This window comes from Pseudophryne corroboree, chromosome 6 (genome assembly GCF_028390025.1).
Source record: "Pseudophryne corroboree isolate aPseCor3 chromosome 6, aPseCor3.hap2, whole genome shotgun sequence".
In the NCBI taxonomy this organism is placed as follows: Eukaryota; Metazoa; Chordata; class Amphibia; order Anura; family Myobatrachidae; genus Pseudophryne; species Pseudophryne corroboree.
Genome location: NC_086449.1, coordinates 535,797,322 through 535,813,497, shown reverse-complemented (window position 1 = coordinate 535,813,497; position 16,176 = coordinate 535,797,322). Strand labels below are relative to the sequence as shown.

Below are 16,176 nucleotides of genomic sequence, written 5' to 3'. Positions count from 1 at the left end.
ATATATATATAATACTAGGAATTTAATACCTACCGGTAATTCCTTTTCTCGTACTCTGTAGGGGATACTGGGATGGTACTAGTACCGTGGGGTATAGATTGGGTCCATTGGAGCCTGGCACTTTAAAAATCTTCAGTGTGTGCTGGCTCCTCCCCTCTATGCCTATCCTACAGATGCAATCTAGGAAAACTGTGCCCGAGGAGACAGGTGATTCAACGAACCAACACACAATAGTAACTAAGGATAGCAACGCTAACCAGAACAGGGACAGCAACAGCAAACCCAACCAGAAACAAACATGTATGCAGGAAAACCATGAAGCACTGAGGCTACGGACTACGAGAAAAGGAATAACCGGTAGGTATTAAATTACTATTTTCTCTAATGTCCTAGGGGATACTGGGATGGTATTAGTACCAAGGGAAGGTAGGAGTGCTGAGACCCCTGCAAAATTAATTGACCAAACTGAAGGTCCTCAGAGGCCAAGGTATCGAACCTGTAGAACTTTACAAACATGTTCGAACCAGACCAAGTGGCAGCTCAGCACAACTGCAAAGCCGAGACACCACGGGCAGCCGCCCAGGAAGAACCCACCGACCTTGTGGAGTGGGCCTGAATAGAAGTCGGCAGTGGCAATGCTGCTCAAGAGTAAGCCTGTTGGATAGTCAGACGGATCCAACGAGCAATGGACTGTTTTGAAGCAGGACATCCAATCTTAGTAAGGACAAAAAGTGAGTAATTTTTTACTGTGACGAGCAGTTCTCTTGACGCAAGTCTTCAAAGCCCGTACCACGTCCAGGGACTTTGGAGTAACCAATGTGTCAGACACCACCGGAACCACAATCGGCTGATTTATGTGAAAAGCAGACACCACTGTCGGCAAAAACTGCAGCTGAGTTCTGAGCTCCACCCTATTCTCATGAAATATCAAATAAGGGCTCTTACAGGATAAGGCCCCCAATTCCGACACACGCCTCGCAGAGGCCAATGCCAGCAACAAGACAGTCTTACACGTTAAGAATTTCAAGTTCACCCTATGTAAAGGTTCAAACCAATCCGATTGGAGAAAGGTCAGGACCAAATTGAGATCCCACAGAGCCGTGGGAGGGACAAAGAGTGTCTAAATGCGAAGGACACCTTTTAAGAATGTTTTTACCTCCGGAATCACAGCCAACTGTCTCTGGAAAAATATAGACAAGGCTGATATCTGAACTTTGATGGAGCCTAACCGTAGGCCCATATCCACACCTACCTGTAAGAAGAGCAGTAAACAGCCAAGTTGAAATTCCACAGTAGAATATTTTCTACCCTCACACCAAGAAACATATTTCTTCCAAATTCAGTGGTAATGCTTTGACGCGAGCACCTTTTGGGCCTGGACCATAGTCGAGACCACCCTGGAGGGAAGACCTTTTCTGGCTAGAATCTCCCTCTCAACTTCCATGCCATTAAACAAAGCCGCAGTAAGTCTGGATAGACGAACAGCCCTTGCTGGAGAAGATCTTTTTAAAGCAGCAGAGGTCAGGGCTCGTCGCGGGACATGGGGGGGTCATTCTGAGTTGATCGCATGTAGCAACTTTGTGCTGCTCGTGCGACGAACTAGACGCCGCAGGGCTGCGATCGCTTGTGCAGCCCTGCTATGCTAAAAAAGTTTTGTGCAGAAGTAGACTAGCCCTGCAGTTACTTACCCTGTGCGATCGATCCAGCAATGAAGGTCCCGGATTTTACGTCAGACATCCGCCCTCCTAACGCCTGGACATGCCTGCGTACGGATCTCCGCGCCCGCACAACGGTGAGTAGACGCCCTGAAACGCTTCCCCGCTGTCAATCTTCTTGCGATCGCGCTAGCGATCACTTTCTTCTTTATTCTGGTCACCGCGCATGCGCAGTTCCGACCCGTTTGCACCGCAGCGATGAACCGCTGCGTGCGAACGGGTCGGAATGGCCCCCATGGTTAGGAGGTCTGCATACCATGCTCGATGAGGCCAATCCGGTGCAATCAGAATTGCTTGAACGCATTCCCTTTTGAGTCTTTTTTGAACTCTGGGAATGAGAGGAATTGGAGGGAAGAGATATATGAACTGAGTAGTCCACGGTGCCATCAGAGCATCCACTGCTGCAGCCTATGGATCCCTCGTTCCTGGAACAGTAGTGATGCAGCTTCTTGAATAAATATGGCCGACATGGCACTTGCGTTGTTTTCCGCCCAGAGGAGTATCCAGGAGTATCCTGGACACCTCTCGCATTGCGGCCCTGCTTTTTGTTCCTCCCTGTAGATTTATGTACGCCACCGCCGTGGCGTTGTCCGACTGGACCTGTATGGCCTGATGTTGGAGAAGAGAGGAGGCCTGTAGAAGGGCATTGTAAATTGCCCCGAGTTCCAGAATGTTTATTGGAAGTGAGGACTCCCGACGCGACCATCTTCCTTGGAACTGAGCCCCTTGGGTCACAACACCCCACCCGTGGAGGCTCGCATCCGTTGTCAACAGAATCCAAGACTAAATTCCGAACTGTCGACCTTTCAACAGGTGAGAGATCTGCAACCACCATAACAGCGAAATCCTCGCTTTTGGTGAGAGGGATCTCCTCTGATGCATATGCAGATGCAATCCCAACCATTTGTCCAGCAGATCTAGTTGAAATGGAAGGCAGATACAAAGGTGCAACGAAATCTTGCGAGGCTTGAGCATGGAGCGGACCACAGTCTGAATTGTCAAGGCTTTGTCCATAGGGAGGAAAACCTTCTGAGACACAGTGTCCAGTATCATCACCAGGTACTGAAGTCTCTGCGACGGTTCCAGGTTCGATTTCTGTATATTCAGGACCCACCCGTGGTACAACAGAAGTCGCGGAGACAGGTTGATGCTTTGCAACAGTCGCTCTCTGGACACCGCTTTCATGAGGAGATCGTCCAAGTAAGGGACAATGTTTACTCCCATCACACGAAGTTGCAGCATCATCTCCGCCATAACGTTTGTGAACACCCTCGGTGCCGTGGATAGGCCAAAGGGCAAGGCCCGAAACTGGAAGTGGCGGTCCTGCAACGCAAATCTGAGAAAAGTCTGATGAGGGAGCCATATCGGGATGTGCAGGTATGCATCCTTCATATCCAGGAATACCAGGAACTCCCCTTCCTCCAGGCCGGAGACCACCGCTCTTAGAGATTTCATCGTGAACATGAACACGCGTAGGTACGGGTTCAGAGTTTTGAGGTTCAAGATCGGCCGTACCGAACCATCTGGTATCGGTACCACAAATAGGCTTGAATAAAATCCCCTGCTTTGGAACAGTTTTTGAATGGCATCATTGCAAGGTAACTCTTGCTACAGGTGAAGCTAGTAAGTCCGGCCTGAAGAATCTGTGAGGAGGGAGTGCTTGAAATTCCAACTGGTAACCTTGGGATATTAGGTCTCTTACCCAAGGGTGCCGGTAAATCTGGGCAAAATTTTTCAGTCGAGCACCCACCTGATAGTCCCCCTGCAGCTGTGGTCAACAGTCACGCGGAGGACTTAGTAGAGGAAGAACCGGATGTCTGGTCCAGTGATCCAGCGATTTCCCTCGTGTTCCTCTAGCTGCATTTGAGGCACCCCTGGCCCTATCTCGAAACCTGGCCACACAAAAGGACTGTAAAGAGGGGCTGGGGTAAGGTCTTCTAGCCGGAGGAGCTGCAGATGGCAGATAGGCGGAATTACCTGCCATTGCTTGCAAAATCCACTTGTTTAGTTCTTCACCAAACAAGGCATCCCCCGTGAAGGGAAGATTCTCAACGCCTTTTTTAGAATCAGCATCCACTGTCCATTGTCGCAGCCATAGTGCCCTGCGAGCTGATACTGCCATAGCCGTGGAGCGGGCATTAATGAGCCCTATCTCCTTGACTGCCTCACTCATGAATTTAGCAGCATCTTGGATATGTTGCCACAGAGTTAGAGTCTCATCCTGAGGCATAGTGTCAAACCCTTCAATTATATTACCAGACCATTTGACCATGGCCCTTGTGATCCAACCACAAGCAATGTTGGCTTCTGTGCTACTCCCACCGCAGTGTAAATGGATTTGAGCGTAATTTAAATTTTACGATCCACAGGGTCTTTCAAGGAGACCGCAGCATGTACAGGCAGTACAATTTTTTGTGACAGCCTGGAGCCTGAAGTATCCACAATAGGGGGATTTTCCTACAGTTTTTTATCCTCAGGAGGAAAGGGTAAAGAGGTTAGCAACCGCTTAGGGGTTTGAAACTTTGTTAGAATTAACTAACGTCTCCTTAAAAAGAGTGTTTAATTCCTTGGAGACAGGAAATGTGGGAGTAGATTTAGGCCTCTTTATCTGGGATATTGATGAACTCCCTAATAGAATATATTAGGGATTCAACACCCTGAGACAGAGTAATATCATCTTTGTCCCCATCTACTTCTCCCTCTTCCAAATCTGGCAATTCAGTGTCAGAGTCAGATTGGAGCACCTGTGGGAGTGTGCATTTCTGTGAAACCAACAGGGAAAGGGGGTGGGGGGGGGGGCACAGAAGCCGGTCTGTGGTCAGAAGTATTAACTAAATCATCCACAGATTTTTAAGCATTTGTCTTTCCTGCCTGGAAGTAGAAAATTCAGAATTAATATTAGATGTCATTCCTTTAAAAGAATCCAGCCATGCTGGTTCCTGTGTGCTGCTTCCCTGAGAGAGGGGCGTGCACTGAGTACACAGCAGAGATCCCACTGGAGAAGGGGAAAACTTTGTGCTACATTAGGGACATACAGCCTTTTTGCCTGACATGTTTGTACAACAGATCCCACAAACAATAGCAGTGAAATAACAGTGAAATAACACAGAATCCCAAACAGCCTGTATAGAGTGACAAAGAGTGGGATAAAACATGCACACTATGCCTCAACAGCTAAAGCAAAGTCTAGCCGGGCATAAACTAAATCCTTAGATAAGGGAACTAGTTTCACTTTCAATATATATTGCTCCCTCCTTTCTACAACCCCCTTGGTACCAGTACAAGGTGTTTTCAGAGGGTCCTTGGAGGAGCAGCGCTTCCCTGCATGCAGCCTGGAGTAAGATGCAGCAGGAAATGGCGCCTTCTGAGCCGCTGGTCCCGTTCTCTGGAAAGCCCTGCCCCCTCAATGGCGTGCGGTTCCTGCGAGATATTTATACTGTCTTTCATTATGTTTGCATAGAAAACGGGGTTAAACCCCCTTTCTGTAGCAGAATCAGTCTGTGGATATGCTGTGTGCCCGCTGCACCTTTATGCCGTCATAATAACCAGGGACCAGCTAACCCGGACCTCGGTTTCTGTACTCACCGAATCAGCATCTTCAGCTCTGTTAGGGGTGGCGGCATGCTGTTGGAGTGCGTGCACACCCGGGTGGTAATGCGAAACAACACCTCAGGAGCTTTGCCCGGTCAGCGGGAATCCGGACAATTAACCCTGTAAGAGGTTGAGAGGTTGGTTCAGTTCTCCACCTAAGTCCCACGATGCAGGCAGACTGGTGCCAGCCAGTGCTGCCTGAAAATAACAAACTAAAATAAAGTTTTGAAGAAAACTCCCTGGAGCTCCAGAGAATGCACCCGGCTCCATGGGCACATTTTTCTAAATGGAGTCTGCAGGAGAGGCATAGAGGGGAGGAGCCAGCACACCCAGAAGATTTTTAAAGTGCCAAGGCTCTAATGGACCCAATCTATACATCATGGTACTAATACCATCCCAGTATCCCCTAGGATGATACATAAAGACCCCTTGATGAAGTCTGGCCGATGAAACGCGTTCGGTGTTCTCTCATACTGACTCTCCATTTTAAGATAAGCTCTCTATTATTTTTATTTTACATTTTTTAAAGAAATTAATTTTATAGGTGTTTTTCGGATATATTTATATCTATCTTTTCTCCATATGTACTTTCTCCATCCGGTCTGTTTTCTAGATGTATTGAAAGATAGTTTTTAAAAAAAATTATATATAATTTCTTTAAATGTTTAATTTACCACCTTATCATTTTTATTTATCCTATATATAGCTTTCTTCAGAAAATTTTTTTTGTTAGACACCATTGGCTGCTTGGACACTTATTCCCACATTTGATATTTAATTTTACAGCATCTTACCCATGCTGATTATTTAAGGGTCAGCTGACACCCTAAAAATTTGGGAGTGTCATAATAAGAGTGCACTCACCAGGGTATTTTCAATTTAATAAATATACTACTGACAACATTAGCATGTCGTCATTTCTCAAGACAGGACCACCACAGTAAAGGACAGACAAAACCTACCTAGTGTGCTGCAGCTACCTAAATGCCAACATTACAGATGGAGCCACGTGCCTATCGCAGGATCTGGCCCACGCACGTGTCCGGGACGCGCATGCATCCAATTCACTGTAATGGGAGCATCTCAGTGCACTCCCGTAGCATGGCTAGGTGCCAAATGAAGCCTACGGACTACGAGAAAAGGATTTACCGGTAGGTAATTAAAACCCTATTCTCTCTTACATTCTAGGGGATACTGGGAATCCATTTAGTACAATGGGGAAGTACCAAAGCTCCCAAACCAGGTGGGAGAGTGCGGAGGTTCCATCAGAACTGACTGACCAAACTGAAGGTCCTCAGAGGCCAAAGTATCAAACTTGTAAAACTTAGCAAACGTGTTCGAACCCGACCAAGTAGCTGCTCGGCATAGCTGAAAAGCCGAGACACCCCGGGCAGCCGCCCAAGAGGAACCCACCTGCCGTGGAATAAGCATGCTGGATTGTGAGCCTGATCCAAGGCAATGGACTGCTTCGAAGCAGGACATCCAATTTTATTGGGATCATAAAGAACGAACAGTGAGTCCGATTTTCTGTGATGAGCCTTTCTCTTCACACAGACCTTCAAATCCCTTACAACACCCAAAGACTTTGAAGTAGCCAAGGCATCCGTAACAGCCGGAACCACAATAGGTTGGTTGATGTGAAACGCAGTCACCACATTAGGAAGAAATTGCTGACGAGTCCTCAGTTCAGCTTTGTCCTCATGGAAAATTAAGTAGGGGCTCTTGTGAGACAATGACCGCAGCTCCGACACACGTCTTGCTGAAGCCAAGGCCAACAGTGTGACGGTCTTCCACGTAAGATACTTTACGTTGGGATACGGTCGTTCGGTCGACCCAAATTAGGTCTACACTCCTTAGGTCGACATTACCCTCAGGTCGAGATGCATTAGGTCGACATGTACTAGGTCGACAGGTCAAAAGGTCAACATGAGTTTTTCATTTTTTAAAATATTTTTTTTCATACTTAACAATCCACGTGGACTACGACTGGAACGGTAATCTGTGCCGAGCGAAGCAGTAGCGGAGCGAGGTACCTTGCCCGAAGCATGGCGAGCGAAGCAAGCCATGCGTGGGTACACGGTGCACTAATTTGGGTTCCCCGTCACTTTACGGAGAAAACGACACCAAAAAGTAAAAAAAAAAAAACCTCATGTCGACCTTTTGACCCGTCGACCTAACGGCCATGTCGACCTAAGAGCAATGTCGACCTTCAGTGGTCGACCTAATGAGTGTCGACAAGTTGGGTCGACCCAACGACCCATACCCTTTACGTCTACCTCCTGTAACGGTTTAAACCAGTCCGATTGGAGGAACTGCAGCACCAAATTGAGATCCCAAGGTGCCGTGGGAGGCACAAAAAGAGGTTGGATGTGCAGAACACCTTTCAAGAACGTCTGGACCTCAGGGAGAGAAGACAATTGTTTCTGAGAGAAAACAGACAAGGACGAAATCTGAACTTTTATGGAGCCTAGGTGTAGGCCAACATTCACTCCCGACTGCAGAAAAAGCAGGAAACGTCCCAGATGAAATTCCACTGTAGAAAATTGTCTGCTCTCACACCAAGAGATATATTTCTTCCAGATACGATGGTAATGTTTAGACGTTACCCCCTTTATGGCTTGAATCATAGTCGGGATGACCTTTTCATGAATCCCTCTCCTAGCTAGAATCAGCCGTTCAACTTCCATGCCGTTAAACGCAGCCATGCTAAGTCTTGATAGACGAACAGGCCCTGTTGCAGAAGATCCTTTTGAAGAGGCAGAGGCCACAGATCTTCGATCAGCATCTCGAGAAGATCCGCATACAAGGCCCTTTGCGGCCAGTCCGGAGCAATGAGAATTGCTTGAACTCTTTCCCTTTTTGTTTTGAGAACTCTTGAGAAATTGGAGGAAACACGTACACAGTTGGTAGACCCACAGAGTTGTCAGGGCGTCAACCGCTACAGTTTGTGGGTCCCTTGACCTGGAACAATACCGCTTGAGCTTCTTGTTGAGTCAAGAGGCCATCATGTCTATTTGCGGATACCCCCACCGACGTGTCAGACACTGGAACACCTCCGGGTGGAGGCCCCATTCCCCCGGGTGCAGGTCCTGTCTGCTGAGGAAGTCTGCTTCCCAGTTGTCTACTCCTGGAATGAAGATCGCCAACAATACCCAGAGAAGAATTCTTGACACCTCTGACATTGCGGCCCTGCTTTTCGTTCTGTGTCCAGTATCATTCCCAGGAAATGAAGCTTCTGTGTTGGTTCTAGGTGAGATTTTGGTAGGTTCAGAATCCACCCATGATCCAGGAGTAATCTGGTCAGGAGACCAATGTTCTCCAACAACTGCTCCCTGGACCCAGCCTTTTTTAGAAGGTTGTTTACTCCCTGTCTGCCGAGCAACATCATCATCTCTGCCATCACTTTAGTGAACACCCGCGATGACGTGGAGAGACCAAATGCCAGTGCCAGAAACTGGTAGTGACAGTCCTGCAGTGCAAACCGTAGTTAAGCCTGATGAGGCGGCCAGATCGGAATGTGAAGGTACGCATCCTTGACAAACAGAGACACTAGGAATATCCCCTCTTCCAGACCTGAGATCACCGCTCTCAGAGACTCCATCTTGAACTTAAAAAATCGTAAGTATGGGTTCAATGACTTGAGATTCAGAATCGGTCTTACCGAACCGTCTGGTTTCGGAACTACAAAAAAGCTGGAATAGTATCCCTAGTTTTGTAGATGAGGTGGAACTGGAACAATGACCTGGGTCTGTAACAATTTTTGAATAGCTTCTTGTAAGGTTACTCTTGCTTCTTATGAAACTGGTAAGCCTGATTTGAAGAATATGCGAGGTGGGAGATCCTGGAACTCCAGCCTGTAGCCCTGGGATATAAGGTCTATAACCCAGGGATCCTGGCAAGATCTTGTCCAGGTGTGAATGAAGAATTGTAGCCGGCCTCCCACCTGCCTGTCTCCCAGGCATCGCGGTCCACCGTCATGCGGAAAGTTTTGAGGAGGCAGAGCCTGAGCTCTGTTCCTGTGAACCAGCAGTCACTGGTTTGCGTGGTTTACCTCTAGCACCTCTGTTGGCAGTAGAAGAACCTCTGGCCTTGCCCCTAAGCTTGCCAGTCCGAAAGGACTGTAAATTGGCTCCTGAGTAGGCCTTCCTAGGTGTCGAAGCTGTAGAAGGTAGATAAGTGGATTTACCCGCAGTAGCTCGTGAGATCTACTTGTTGAGTTCGTCGCCACATAAGGCCTCGCCTGTTAAAGACAGGCCTTCCACACCTTTTTTGGAATTCGCGTCAGCAGTCCACTGACGTAGCCATAATCCCCTGCGTGCCGACACTGCCATAGCTGTAGTGCATGCATTAAGCAAACCTATCTCTTTAATGGCTTCCACCATAAAGTTTGCAGAGTCCTGTATGTGCTGCAGGAGTAACACAATTTCATCTTGAGGTAAGGTGTCTAACCCCTCACTTAAATTACCAGACAATTTAGCAATGGCTCAAGGAATCCACCCACATGCTATAGTGGGTCTCTGGGCCACCCCTGCAGCTGTATACAAAGATTTGAGAGTAGTCAGCTGTATCCTTTAGGGAGGCTGCACCAGGAACAGGTAATACAATCTTACGTGAGAGCCTGGAGACTGAGGTATGCACTACCGCTGGATTTTCCCATTTTTTCCTATCCTCAGGAGGAAAAGGAAAAGATGACAATAACCGCCCAGGAATTTGAAATTTCTTATCTGGATTAACCCACAGTTCTTCAAACAGAGTATTTAGTTCCTTTGAAACGGGAAAAGTGCCTGAGGATTTTTCTTCATATTAAAGTACGATTCCTCACACTCCTCTGTCAACTTATCAGGAATATTTAGGACTTCTCTGATAGAATCTATGAGAGCCTCTACACCCTGCGACAGTCCACCTCTCCATCGGACACATTTTCTAAACAGAGTCTGGTAGGAGGGGCATAGAGGGAGGAGCCAGCACACTTTATCAAACTTCTATAGCGCCCATTGCTCCGTGGACCCTTCTATACCCCAAGGTACTGAATGGATTCCCGGTATCCCCTATGACGCAAGAGAAAAGTCGGATTGAGGTGAGGTGACGGGGGAGGGCATCTGGTTGACATATAGACAGTGTATAATAGGATTTTAATACCTACCGGTAAATCCTTTTCTCTTAGTCCGTAGAGGATGCTGGGGTCACCATTAGAACCATGGGGTATAGACGGGATCCGCAGGAGACATGGGCACTTTAAGACTTTCAAAGGGTGTGAACTGGCTCCTCCCTCTATGCCCCTCCTCCAGACTCCAGTTATAGTAACTGTGCCCAGGGAGACGGACATTTCGAGGAAAGGATTTATTGTTAAACTAAGGTGAGATTCATATCAGCTCACACCTCAGCATGCCGCACAACATGGCATTCAACAGAACACAAGCCAACAGCATGAACAATTTCAGCAACAGGCTGACTATAAACGTAACATAACGTGTGTAACCACAACTAATGACTGCAGATACAGTACGCACTGGGACGGGCGCCCAGCATCCTCTACGTACTAAGAGAAAAGGATTTACCGGTAGGTATTAAAATCCTATTTTCTCATACGTCCTAGAGGATGCTGGGGTCACCATTAGAACCATGGGGTTATACCAAAGCTCTAGAACGGGCGGGAGAGTGCGGATGACTCTGCAGCACCGATTGACCAAACCTGAGGTCATCATCGGCCAGGGTATCAAACTTGTAAAACTTTGCAAAAGTGTTTGCTAGCTGCTCGGCAAAGTTGCAATGCCGAGACCCCCCTGGCAGCCGCCCAGGACGAGCCCACCTTTCTAGTAGAATGGGCCTTCACCGATTTCGGTAACGGCAATTCAGCCGTGGAATGAGCATGCTGAATCGTATTACAGATCCAGCGTGCAATGGTCTGCTTGGAAGCAGGACACCCAATCTCGTTGGGAGCATACAGGACAAACAGAGCCTCCGTTTTCCTAACCTGAGCCGTTCCGGCGACATAAATTTTCAAAGCGCTGACCACATCCAGAGACTTTGATTCAATTAAGGCGTCAGTAGCCACTGGCACCACAATAGGTTGGTTCATGTGGAAAGATGAAACCACCTTCGGCAGAAATTGCTGACGAGTCCTCAACTCTGCTCTATCTTCAAGGAAGATCAAATAAGGGCTCCTGTGAGACAAGGCCGCTAACTCAGACACCCGCCTTGCGGATGCCAAGGCCAACAGAATGACCACTTTCCAAGTGAGGAATTTCAACCTCACCTTCTGTAAAGGTTCAAACCAATGTGATTGAAGGAATTGCAACACCACGTTTAGATCCCATGGTGCCACTGGGGGCACAAATGGAGGTTGGATGTGCAACACACCTTTCACGAAAGTCTGAACTTCTGAAAGGGAGGCCAATTGTTTTTGAAAGAAAACCGATAAGGCTGAAATCTGTACCTTAATTGAGCCCAACTTTAGGCCCGCATCCACACCTGCTTGTAGAAAATGGAGAAAACGTCCTAGCTGAAATTCTTCCGTAGGAGCCTTCTTGGATTCACACCAAGAAACATATTTTCTCCAAGTATGGTGGTAATGTTTAGATGTTACTCCTTTCCTGGCCTGAATAAGTGTGTGAATGACTTCACTGGGAATACCCTTTCGGGCTAGGATTTGGTGTTCAACCGCCATGCCGTCAAACGTAGCCGCTGTAATTCTTGATACACGCACGGCCCCTGCTGTAACAGGTCCTCACGTAGAGGAAGAGGCCAGGGATCTCCCATGAGTAATTCCTGTAGCTCTGGATACCAAGCCCTCCTTGGCCAGTCTGGGACAATGAGGATTGCTTGAATCTTTGTTCTTCTTATGATCTTTAGAACTTTTGGAATGAGAGGAAGTGGAGGGAATACATACACCGACTGAAACACCCATGGTGTCACCAGAGCATCCACTGCTATTGCTTGAGGGTCCCTCGACCTGGAACAATATCTCTGAAGTTTCTTGTTGAGACGAGATGCCATCATGTCTATTTGTGGAATTCCCCAATAACTTGTCACTTCTGTGAAGACCTCGTGATGGAGGCCCTACTCTCCTGGATGGAGATCGTGTCTGCTGAGGAAGTCTGCTTCCCAGATGCCCACTCCTCGAATGAAGATCGCTGACAGAGCGCTTGTATGCTTTTCCGCCCAGCGGAGAACCTTTGTGGCTTCTGCCATTGCCGCTCTGCTTTTTGTTCCGCCCTGGCGGTTTCTGTACGCTACTGCTGTTACATTGTCCGACTGTATCAGTACGGGCAGATTGCGAAGAAGATTGTAGAAACCTGTTGTAAATGGCCCTTAACGCCAGAACGTTTATGTGGAGACAAGTTTCCTGGCTTGACCATCTTCCTTGGAAGTTTTCCCCCTGTGTGACTGCTCCCCAGCCTCGGAGACTTGCATCCGTGGTTACTAGGATCCAGTCCTGGATCCCGAACCTGCGCCCCTCTAGGAGGTGAGAGCTGTGCAGCCACCACAGGAGTGAGATTCTGGTCTTGGAAAACAGGATTATCCTTCGGTGCATGTCCAGGTGGGAGATCCGGACCACTTGTCCAACAGGTCCCATTGAAACACTCTGGCATGGAATCTGCCAAACTGAATGGCCTCGTAGGCCGCAACCATCTTCCCCAGCAACCAAGTGCATTGATGGATTGACACTCTTGCTGGTTTCAGAATTTGTTTGACCAGATTCTGAAGTTCGAGAGCCTATTCCACTGGCAGAAAAACTTTGTGTCCAGTATCATTCCCAAAAACAACAACCGCGTCGTCTGAATTAACTGTGATTTTGGCAAGTTTAGGAGCCAACCATGTTGTTGAAGAACTGTCAGGGAGAGTGCAATGTTTTGCACCAACTGGTCCCTGGATCTTGCCTTTATCAGGAGATCATCCAAGTACGGGATAATAGTGACTCCTTGTTTGCGAAGGAGAACCATCATTTCCGCCATCACCTTGGTGAAAATCCTTGGAGCCGTGGACAGACCAAACGGCAACGTCTGAAATTGGTAATGACAATCCTGAATTGCAAACCTCAGGTAAGCCTGATGTGGAGGATAACTGGAAACATGGAAATAGGCATCCTTTATGTCTACCGACACCATAAAATCCCCTTCCTCCAGACTGGAGATCACTGCTCGGAGAGACTCCATCTTGAATTTGAATTAAAAAAAAAAAAAATTTAGGTAGAAATTGAGGGATTTTAGGCTTAGGATCGGTCTGACCGAGCCGTCCGGCTTCGGGACCACGAACAGGCTTGAATAAAAGCCTTCTCCCTGTTGCGACGGGGGTACCGTGACAATGACCTGATTTTGACACAACTTTTGTATTGCGTCGCATACTACTTCCCTGTCCGGAAGAGAAGCTGGTAAGGCCGATTTGAAAAATCGGCGAGGGGGAACGTCTTGAAACTCCAGTTTGTACCCTTGGGATACTATTTGTAAAACCCATGGGTCCAGGTCCGAACGAAACCAGAACTGACTAAAGAGTTTTAGACGTGTCCCCACCGGTGCGGACTCCCGCAGAGGAGCCCCAGCATCATGCGGTGGAGTTGGCAGAAGCCGGGGAGGACTTCTGCTCTTGGGAACCCAACAAGGCTGGTGATCTTTTACCTCTTCCCCTTCCTCTAGTAGCAAGGAAGGAAGAACCTCACCCTTTTCTGTATTTATTGGGCCAAAAAGGACTGCATTTGACAGTGGTGTGTTTTCTTTTGTAGTGGAGGAACATAAGGCAAAAATTATGACTTACCCGCAGTAGCCGTAGATACCAAATCAGCGAGGCCGTCGCCAAACAAAGGCACCACCTATATATGGTAGAGATTCCATATTTTTCTTGGAGTCAGCGTCAACATTCCATTGGTGAATCCACAATGCTCGCCTAGCTGAGACTGCCATGGCATTGGCCTTTGATCCCAAAAGGCCAATATCTCTCGCAGTTTCCTTTAGGTACGCTGCAGCGTCTTTGATATGCAATGACAGGTCTGAGTAGCGTACCTGTGGTCGCATAAATGGATTTTAACGTAGTTTCTTGCTTACGATCTGCAGGATCCTTAAGGGCTGCCGTGCCAGGTGACGGAAGAGCTACCTTTTTAGACAAACGTGATAGGGCCTTGTCTACAATGGGGGGAACTTTTCCCTATCCTCAGAGGGAAACGGATAAGCCACCGGAATCCTTTTGGGAATCTGAAACTTTCTGTCAGGGCTTTCCCAGACTTTTTCAAATAGAGTGTTCAGTTCATGAGAGGGAGGAAACGTTATCTCAGGTTTCTTTTCCGTATACAAACAGACCCTTTTATCAGGAACAGCAGGGTCCTCAGTGATATGTAATACATCTTTAACCGCCACAATCATGTACTGAATGCTCTTTGCCAATTTTGGATCTAATCTGGAACCACTATAGTCGACACTGGAATCAGTGTCCGTGTCGGTACCAGTGTCTGCCAACTGGGCAAAAGTACGTTTTTGTGACCCCGAGGGGTCCTGAACTTTTAATACACATCCTCCACAGATTTCTTCCATGCCTGGGTTTGAGACTCAGACTTATCTAATCTCTTACTAATAAGAGCCACATTAGCATTCAAAGCATTCAAAACATTTACCCAATCAGGAGTGGGCGGTGCCGACAGGGTCATCCCCACAGCAGTTTGTGTCCCTAATACAGCCTCCTCCTGGGAAGAGCACTCCGCCTCAGACATGTCGACACACGTGTACCAAACACCCACAGACACACCGGGCATATAGGGGACAGACCCACAGTAAAGTCTGTCAGAGACACAGAGGGGATTTGCCAGCTCACAACCCAGCGCCAAATTGACGGGTCTGAAAACACTACAAAATGCCCCAGACCTGTAGCGCTTTTAATATTAAGTATATTGCACCAATTATCCTGTGCCCCCCCCCCCCCCCCTCGTTTTGCACCCTGATATTTGTCAGCAGTGTGAGGAAGGACCGGCATCTCTGCAGCCTGAGGAGAGGAAATGGCGCCAAGTGAGCTGTGAGGACGAAGCTCCGCCCCCTTAATGGCGCGCTTCTGTCCCGCTTATTTCAATAAATGATTATACTGGCGGGGGTTAGGACAGTGCCTTGGCACTAATGTCCCCTCTTGCCAGTGTACACTGAGGATTTTTAGCTGCCCAGGGCACCAGCCCCCCCTCCCCTGCACCCTGTAGTGCTGTGTACGTGTGTGGGAGCCAGGCGCGCAGCGTCCAATCGCTGTGCGGTACCTCAGAAATGCCGTCACTGAAGTCTTCTTTTCTTCTGCTACTCACCTGTCTTCTGACTTCTGGCTCTGTAAGGGGGTGACGGCCGGCTGCGGGAGTGAGCATCTAGGCGTACCCAGCGATCAGCACCCTCAGGATCTAATGGTGTTCTGTAGCCAGAAGCAGAACCACTGAACTCACTGGAAGTTGGTCATACTTCTCTCCCCTAAGTCCCACGAAGCAGGGAGACTGTTGCCAGCAGTCTCCCTGAACATAAAAAACCTAACAATAAGTCTTTTTTCAGAGAAACTCAGTAGAGTTCCCCTGTAGTGCGTCCAGTCTCACTGGGCACAATTCTAAAACTGGAGTCTGGAGGAGGGGCATAGAGGGAGGAGCCAGTTCACACCCTTTGAAAGTCTTAAAGTGCCCATGTCTCCTGCGGATCCCGTCTATACCCCATGGTTCTAATGGTGACCCCAGATAGACACCATATGTTAGAGACATTAGGTCGACAGGGTCAAAATGTAGACAGGGTCAAAAGGTCACCATAAAAGAGTTGTTATAAACTTTGTGGCGAGCGCAGCGAGCCCGAAGCGTGGTGAGCAAAGCTAGCCCTGCGAGGGTATGCCTTTCTACAATTGGGGGACCCAGATGACAAAACTATCCACA

At 48.0% G+C, this 16,176-nt stretch overlaps 1 protein-coding gene across 5 annotated transcripts in view; it reads right to left on the bottom strand.

The window, feature by feature from the left end:
* The window catches only part of EEA1 (early endosome antigen 1), a 328,705-nt gene that overhangs the window by 32,833 nt on the left and 279,696 nt on the right, over positions 1-16,176 (bottom strand). The window lies entirely within an intron of this gene.